At 32.8% G+C, this 9,553-nt stretch overlaps 1 protein-coding gene across 2 annotated transcripts in view; it reads left to right on the top strand.

Annotated features, from left to right (window-relative positions):
- The first annotated feature begins 306 nt into the window (after positions 1-306).
- The window catches only part of LOC150105844 (nucleosome assembly protein 1-like 1), a 157,991-nt gene continuing 148,744 nt past the window's right edge, over positions 307-9,553 (top strand). For both annotated transcript variants that reach the window (XM_090394373.1, XM_090394375.1), the window contains exon 1: positions 307-433. The gene's annotated coding sequence lies outside the window, so the exon portion shown is untranslated. The remainder of the gene's footprint in view (positions 434-9,553) is intronic.

Here is a 9,553-nt window from a genome sequence, read left to right as displayed (position 1 = left end):
GTAGTAATAATACTAACTCTTCTTGAAATAGCTTTCGATTATCTCTTCGAAAATGATTAAGAGCATCTAATATATGTTTATGACTGTATATTATCAAGTGATAAATAAGTGCAAGTGATTTTATGTAATCTCTTTTTTTTTTCATATCAAATAAAAGCGAAAATTTTTCCGTTTCCACAAAGTGGAAATAAAGTTTCACGTTTTGAACACTTTGAAAGGCTTACGAAAGTTGCAGTAATGTAAAATTTGATTGGTCATTATTCAGTAATTCTTGTGTATGACCAATTACGCGATTGGATCTTGTCTGCAGCCCGCCATTTCTCCTCGTGGTAAGGAACGCATTCTTTGCTGTACAGCACAGGAGCAGGCAACAGAAGTTGTGGAAACAAAGGTCTTCGGGTTTTGCCAAAATTTCGTATTTCGTTTAGTTTTGGTGAGTTTAGATGTATAGCTGACAAACGTCGTATTTGCTAATCACGTTAACAAAAATTTTAAGCTCTTGCCGGTTTTTTCTTTATTGATTTTATTGTTATTACATAAGTTAAAGTGTATTTGCTTATGAATTAAAAGGAACATTTCCCTCCAGTTTTTCTTAGTGCCTTTGTTTCGAAAAAAATTCTTCAGTTACGTAATGAATGGCGTATTATCATGATGTCTTTATTTGTATTTTAACATGTTGACTAATTCACATCATTCAACTCCATGAGGTTAACACGCGGTGTTTCTGAGTACTGATGTATTTTCGAAGTCCATTCTTGTGATCGAGTATATTGATTGGTTATTCAGTAATTCACATGCATATATACCAAGAATTATCCGGCGTCCACAGAAATTTTGGATGTTATATTCTCCGTAAAAATTCCCCTTCACACTCATTTATGAATGTTGTCATGCATTAATATTCCCTCATGATCTGAACTATTGTGCCTGTGCATGTAACTAATTTATATTTTGAACCATAACATAATACTAATTCCATATATTTCGCATGAGTGTGTAATAATAGCATGCATGCCATAGATTCACGCAGACAAGCAAGCTTGACCTTGATACCTATTTTACTTCATAATGGTACCACAGACCGCAGTCACTAGAAGACCACTGGTAGTGTTTCGTTTAAAACAAACGAAAGATTTTCCTGGGTTGTTTCGTCGTGGATGAAGGTTTTCAATGGATATATATAATTTAAAGCAAACGTGAAAAACTGACACTCAGAGTTTTTCAGGGACGTTTTATTAAAAATTCGCCTCTCTCCACCCATTGAAAAATATTTTTGACTGAATAAATAATCATCCCTGAAATCATATTTGGATGAACATTTTAAAAGTTCAGAACAATCCTGATTTAGGATTGAATTTAATAGTTGTATTAAATTTCAATCATACCTTTTTATTTTTAAAAAAGTTAAACTGATGAAAATAAACAGTAAATGAATGTTCATTTCATCATTTCAGTTTTTACTAATTGAAATCAAATTAGATTACCATCTGATATTTTGATGTATCAATATGATGCACTTTAAAATTTTTATGAAAATATTGATTGATTTTTTTTTTTGTTGTATTTGGAAAGATGCAAGAAGTTAAAGTATTTTGGCACTGCTGTAGATGGAGGTTGAACTGTAATACTTCAACCTCCATCTACAGCAGTGCCAATATCTAAACACTGCTAATTTAGAATGCTATTAATGCACCTTAATGCAAAAGAGCTCATGCTCAGAAAATTATCAAAATTTTGATATGTAATTCCTTACCTTCTGAATATTTCAGAATAATAATAAAAAAAAAAACTTGTTTTTCAGTGGTTTTTGAAATATTGGACTATGAAAATGCATTTAATTCTTTATACAACTCCAACCCAAGAAATCTTGTAAGCTTTATAGTATATTGCTACAACTGGCAGGCTAATGATTTTTTTTTCTTCTGTTTGTTAATTTTATGTATTTTTTATTCATTCCATAATAAGTAGGAGTCACTTTGATTTCAATTCATCTTGCATTATGCCTTACGTTACTTTCACTCCCCCCCCCCATTTCTACATTTTATAATATTAATCTTTACTGACTTGGCTTTGGTATTATACAGGCGATGGCATAAAGAAAGTTAAATCTTTATAATGTATATACTTCAAGAAAATCCATTTGCCCATTCATCATACCTAATATTTTTTAATATTAGGTATGTTTTTTTAATATTTTTTGTGTTGGTTGGATTCACAAAACAGATTATGAACCTGTCTGCTGTAGATTGAAAGTTAGAATCCCGAAACTATTTTAGAGATCAATTATAATGCTGAATATAGTACTAGGATCTTGTCTGATCATCAAAGTTTAGCAGGATTTGGCCAGTCTACTTGGAATGGTGGTCCTGGAAACTCTTGGTGTAGATTGCTTTGTTTACATGAAGCATGAATTTGCCATATATAGTGAAACCTCTTCTGTGCAAGTGATATTAAGAAAATGAACTGTGAACCTTTCAGCATCCAGTTATAGGATGATGGTGATTTCACATAGGGCAATAAAATGCATCTATTATCTGAAAGGTAGTTGTGGGAAGTTTTCTCACTTGGTTATAAAGTATATTATAATGACAAGAAATTATATTGTTTTAATCCTTACCCAAGTCTAAGCAAACAAAGTTTGTATATGAAGTATCACAACTAGTATACTTATATATGAAGGCTTACTTCACATTGATTTTCTTAGCATCCTCTAATGTAAATCATACTTCCTTTTGGGCATGTATGTTGCTATGGGAGGGATTGCTATCCAGATTAGTTTGATCCTTATGCCGTCTCAAAACAAGGATGAAATCAGTCTTTCCCAATAATAATGCTTACCAACATACACATCTGAAAGGAAGTGTGACATTATGGGATGATAAGGAATTGATAAGTCACCATATACAATTAAACTGGTAGTGAAGATATTTAATGTGCAAACTTTGATTATCCTTGGATAAGGATATAAAATAAGAATATAATTTCTTGTTATATATAATATATTTAAAGTTAAAAAAAAAAAAAAAAAAAAAAGCCTCCTCTGATCCAAAGTAATTTAATATGGTTATGTACCATTTTACTACTTGCATACGGATATGACTCCTGCATTCAAACTTAATGTCCTTCCTGGATTGTTCCCACTGATGAAACCTCAGTAAACGTTGAAACTGGTTGAGGTGGTGAGTACTCCTGCAATGCACAGGTGCTTACGTTTCTGAAAGGAAGTATGTTTTACGTTAAGGAGTGCTAAGGCAATTGATGTGAAGTCAACAGCCTCTTTATTTCAAGTGCAGACTTTGTTGATTACACTGGTAAGAATTGAAACTAGAATATTTCTTGGTTCAATCCTTAAGTTGTCAAGAAATTGTATTCATGTTTAATCTTCTATCCAGGTTTAAGCAATGCAAAGTTTGTATGTAAAGTGATCTGACATTAATTGCCTTAGTATCCCATAATGCAAAGCAGCTTGAAGTCAGCTTCTATATATATGTGTGTGTGTGTGTATACACAGACACACACATAGTTTTTTCACTTTGTTATAAATTAAACTTGCCAAGAAATTATAATATAATAATATAAACATATGTATTTAAAACATACAGAATATTTATATATATGAATGTAAGTCGAAGTTGAACGAATTTGGCAAAAGAAAACAAAAGTTCTTCCCATAATTTTAGGCACCAACCCCAAAACGCTGAAAAAACATCTAGAAGCACTCGAGTTAGATGGATTAAAAATCAGGCAGTTGCAAAAGGCCTCTTTGTATGGCACAGCATATTCAGAAGATATTTCCACAATTCATAGGCCCTGGGTAGGGCTTGAATTAGTGGAATATAACCAACCTTTTATTTAAGGTTGGTTATATTCCACTATAACCTTTGATGGAATATAATCAACCTTTTAAGGTTGAGGAAGCAAATCATGCTTGGATGAATATTTTATGTGTGTGTGTGTATGTATATGTGTGTGTATATATATATATATATATATATATATATATATATAGTTTTTCCTTTTTTGCTTTGCAGAATTCAGATTTAATTTTTGTTTAATAAAATATTTTTAGATGTATAATATTCAGTAATCTTTATAAATGGAAAAGGTTGATAACTAAATGCGAAATTTTGTAATGCCTTCTATCGGGATATTTTACTTTAACTCCTGAGCTGACTACAGACAACTTTTAGCCATACTAAACAAATTTCTGTTAAAAACATTGATTACTTTAAGGTATCTAAAATGCATTGAGATAAGCATCAACCATTATTCCTTTGTTCATGATGATTTGTTTACTTCATATGTGGCAGTTTCTATGACAGCAGGCTCTGATTTAAATGTCTAACTGGTAAACATGCATGTGTAATTTACTTCTATACATTGTGTTTTGAGTGTAGTTTGACTTCTTGAATTTGAGGGAAACAAAAATGAAGGAGGCAGTATTTAATATATGTTCCAATGACAATGGTTAATATCTTATTTTAAATAGCCAACTCAGTTGACTCGATAGAAAGACCTGGTTTTTAACCTATGGATTTGAATCTCACCATGATATGAATGGTTTTTAGAATATCTAAGTCAATTGCGGATTTTCATGGTAGGATTGACATAAAAATAATCTAAAGCAAGACATGTTCATTGAATGTTTCTGATAAAGCCATCGATCTGCTATCCATACTTTCTTTTTGGAAGCTGTTTTGTCAGTTATGGTTTTTGGTATCTGATACAGTTTGCGTGCATAGAAAGTTCACTTATTGAAGTTTTCTTGCTCTTTTCCCCCTTTCCCAAACTTGATGCTTGCTTTTGCTTTTCAGTACAATATTGTCACTAGAAAAATGTTTGCATCATAGAAAGGATTGAGTGAAAATGATTTTTTTTTTGTCAGTATCCTGTGTGTGTGTGTGTGTGTGTGTGTGTGTGTTCAATCTTATAATATAATGTGAATGTGCATAAAAATTGCAGAAAGAATCATGTTAACATTGGATTTGAAAGGCTTACAAATATTTTTTAGGATCAGGGGGAAGACTTTCAAATGACAGCATCAAAGGAATTAAAATGTTCTGTTTCTTTGCAAGCAGCAGATACTATATTAATCCCACATACAAAAGCAGTAGGATCGATAAGTACAACAGTGTTGTGTGGGTTACAGGTGAGAGGGATGGGAAAGTTTGTTTTTCTTGAAAGAGTTCGTTGTAATTTTGGAATATTTTATAAAAAAAAAGGCTGTTTTAGAGGATAAATGTGGATGGAATAAAAGAAGTAGGTTTGGTGTTTGCAATTGCACTGAGAAAGCGTGCTAGGCATCAATTGCTGTTTTAACAGACCGAAGAAAGTAGAGGAATGATGGTTGCCCATTTGCTGGAGCAGTGACCATAGAAAGTACCTGTAGAATGGACACCGAGCAAAATCTATCTATAAGATAGAGGTTGAAATTGTGCAAGGGAGGAAACATTTGAGTTAAATTTCTCTTCACTTTTAGGGAGGATTTGGGTTGCACCATCATGTGAGCAGTATTCTAAGGATTAGATATTTCTGATTTGTATCAGAAATGGACCGGTTAGTGGGAGCCTCTGTAGCTTAGTTGGTGTAGATGAGCCCTTTTAGTTGGAAGGACCTTGGTTCTAATTCCTGTATGATGTGAGGAACCATTCCCGATGGTGAGGTATCCAGTCTCATGGTGGTGCAGGATTTTTTCCTCTCTCAAAACAGGTAAACTGGCCTTAATGCGTATTCCCAAATGTCACATGCAACACATGACATTTGGGAATAAGGATTAACCAACCTATTCCATTAAATATGGTTTTGAACAATTATGCATTGAAGTGTGGGGTATGTGTAAGCATAAATCAGGCAGGCTAAGAATAGCATTAGGAAGAGATTGATGCGATGTATTTATGCTAGGACATAAATGTTGCTCTAAGCAGCGATCTCATCCTGTCTTCTGATTTGGGCATATTACTGGGGTGTGTGTGGGGGGGGAGAGTTAAGAATAAGTGAGATCCCTTTTGCAAGAAAAATGGTGAGACTGTTTTGGTGGTATTGAAGGTGACTAGATTCTATTTATAAACAGTTTTCAGAAATTAACACCTAGAATAAAAGTGGTGGCTTCTGACAATTTAAATTTAATTTATGATTGAGTGAAATAAGAGATGATTGAAGTTGTGATTTACTGGAATTTAGAACAAGAAGTGATAGTCACTGTGAAAGAATTAAAAAGGAGAGCAGCTATGGAGAAAAGCTGTTAAATTTTACAAATTATGGAGCTGCAAAATTTAGAAATGTTAAAAAATGATATTTTCAGTAAAGATGTATGGATGCGAAAACTGAATCATTTAAGACAAGTGGTTCATTATTAAGACATCTGATTCTAAACAGAAGTTAATGTTTTGAACACGTGAGCAAATCAATCTGGAAAAGGAAATTGTCAGAAGATTGAGGGATTAAGGAGAGGAAGATGGTGAAAGAGTTGGATGACATGCAGCTACAAAATGAATTTAACTGCTGAAAGAAGTGAGAGCCTTTTGTTCATAAGGTTACCAAGAGTCAAAAACAGCTAGATGGTAAACAACTCAGTTAAAACAGTTGAGAGATGAAGTAATACTTTGAGTGGATGTTAAGGTGGTAATATTTGTAATGTTTATGCCAAGAAAGATTGGGGATTACTTCTTAAAAAGGAGATTCTACTTTGTCCATAGATTTGAGTGTTGTCTTAATTTCCATTTTAAATTTCAAGATGGAGATTCTGTTTTGAAAGAAATACAAGTGAGTTTTGCTAAGATTGAAATTGATAAGGTTGTCAGTACCCCCATTGAAAAATGGTTTGGAGTTAAGAATTTACATTTGCAAAAGTTTGATATTCTGGAAGGTTTTTTTGTAGTGTACATTTTTTTTTTCTTAATGAACAGTATACTGTCATCAGTAAAGTATGAATTGGATATGCAGTCCGTTGGAAAAGGCTGTTGATATATACATCTGTAAAAGTACATGAAAGAACAATCCTGTGGAATCCTTGCATTAGTTAAGTAAGAGAGCTGACAACCAAGTTGAAGTCTGTCTGCATGCTGACTGTATGATGAGAGCTTCCTTCATAAGACTGCATGAAACATGACCAAAATGCTTTGGAGATTATTATTATATAGGTCCCTCCATGGAGTCCGAAGGCTGATTGCAGGAGACACAATCTATCATAACTCAAACCCATTAACAGAAAAAGTCACTCATAACTGACTCTGGCAACCCATTCCACTCATTTGCCATCTCCAAGCAAAAAGTCTTAATCCTCACACCCTTACTGACCACATCTTTATTCAACTTCCAGGGATGATCCCTTGTTCTTGTCCCTCTAGCCAAATGCTAAAATGTTTCTCCTGCATCTATCCTATAAAAAATCCTCTCTTTTTCTCCTATCCTACTTCTACAATCCACACACCTTCAATCTATCCTCATAGGGCACATTCCACAGGTCATTCTCCTGTGAATCCTCTCCACTTCTACATCCCCAAGAAATCTAGGGGACCAGACTTGAGCACAGTAATCCAGATGTGGGTGTATCAATGTCTTATAAAGAGGAATTACAACTTCCTTAACTCTTCTTCTTAATGTGTTCATTAGCCAATTATGTGCTACCTTAGCAGTCTATCCTCTAAACTTTAATTCTGTCTACCACCACCCTTAAATCTCTAGCTTCATCTGTTTCCTGGAGTACAGTGCCATCAGTGTGATAAACAGCTTGTAATTATTTATCCCAAAGTACATAACTTTACATTTCTCAACATTAAACTGACATCCATTAACTTTTGTCCATACTGACAGCCTATTTAAATTGTCCTGCAAGCAATCCATGTCATGTCAAAAAATTGCTGTGAATTAATCCTCACTTTCTCTAATTCAGCTAATAAATGCTTTGCTGATCGTATTCTATATTTGTAGCCAGTGAAATTTCATTGCACTCTGGAGAAAAGTTAAGGAAAATAATTCTTCCTTTCATGAAGAGACTGATTTGGTCAGTGCACTAAATATCAAAATGTCTTTAAGACAGAAACATTGCTTCCCTTCATGCATTAGAAAGAGGTTGAGACCAATAACCTCAAGATATCAAGAATAATCACTTATCATTTAACACATTTTTTTCATGCCATTTTGTTCTTAATAACTTCTGTTAATCAACAGTGGCTGAATCTACTGGCAGTTATTTATTAGGGATTATTTTGGTAAAGATATTTTGCCTTTCTTATAGGATAAATATCGATTGCAGTAGCACAGTTTTTTTTTCCTTATCATTTAGGGTATTTTTCCTAAATATGCTAGATTTATTTGGTAATTTAATTCATTGATTTTAATGAAAATAATTATTAGAGATATTTTGTCTCCAAGACCCTGAATGTAATTTAATTTTTTTTTTGAAATTTTATCTTTTTTCAGCACTGAATCTCTGCCAATTATACAATAAACACTAGTCGAATTACTACAGGTAATTTAAGACTACATAAATCAGATTTAACCCAAGCTGCCCATAATCACAACATATTGCTTACATGTATATATACAGGTAGTACATTAATGTGTTTTGCAGGTTATGTCTATTAGTTTCACTTCAGAGTGTACGCACAAATTGGATTTAAATATGTAATTAATGAAAAATAATATTACAGTATGAATACAGAAGAAAAAATGTTTAATTTGGATGTTTGACCTTTGGTTGAAGAGTGGATCAACTATTACTTGTCCCGAAGGAGCAGGAACATTGGGATATTTTGATTTTTCTTCCAAATGACTTGCCATATTATTTTTTTTCATCTGTAGTCCAGTTTTAGTGCAATTTTCACAGGTTCACTTTTTGAAATTTTCAGAGGTTCACTTTTTTCCATCACGATTGTACTCTCTCTCTCTCTCTCACACATGCACACTAAAAATTATTAGTGTATAAATACACACTAAGTCAGTGTTCAACAGAAAATGAAATGTTTAGTTGTGGGAAAGATGCATGCATGAACCATGTGGGCTATCTTTTCTGCCTTGCAGATGATCATTGTTAGGTAGCATGTAAGTAATATAGATGTGTTAAGCATAATCATTTCAGGTCAATGTTATTGATATGCCTATATTTAAAAAAAAAATTAATTTCATTTGAAATACATCTTTAGAAGATATAACAGTATCAGAATCCTAATTGAAGACAATAGTTGGATGGAAACTACTAATGTAAAAAAAAACTCACTGGACTATCATAGCAAGGATTACTGTTTATCCCTTTAGGATATATCAATGTTTTAAAATGGGATTGTTACAATTTTTTTTTTTTTAGTGTGTGTAAACAAGTTGTTACATCAGATCTGATTAAAACAACTAGAAAATGTAGTTTGTATACAAAAATGCATACTAGGTTTAATAAGATGGTGCCTTAACTTTTGCCTGTATGGGCATAAGGACTGTTATATCATGATACAGTAGTTGAGTTTTTATTTATTTAAAATTTTTTTTTATACTGAATTAAGTGATTGTTCAGCATAGCTCATTTTAGGGGACATATTGAAGTGTAGATATAGTGAGCCAA

This window comes from Typopeltis vanoorti, chromosome 6 (genome assembly GCF_054136105.1).
Source record: "Typopeltis vanoorti isolate ZY-2024b chromosome 6, IOZ_Tvanoo_1.0, whole genome shotgun sequence".
NCBI classification, from domain to species: Eukaryota; Metazoa; Arthropoda; class Arachnida; order Uropygi; family Thelyphonidae; genus Typopeltis; species Typopeltis vanoorti.
This window is presented reverse-complemented; position numbering and strand designations above follow the sequence as displayed.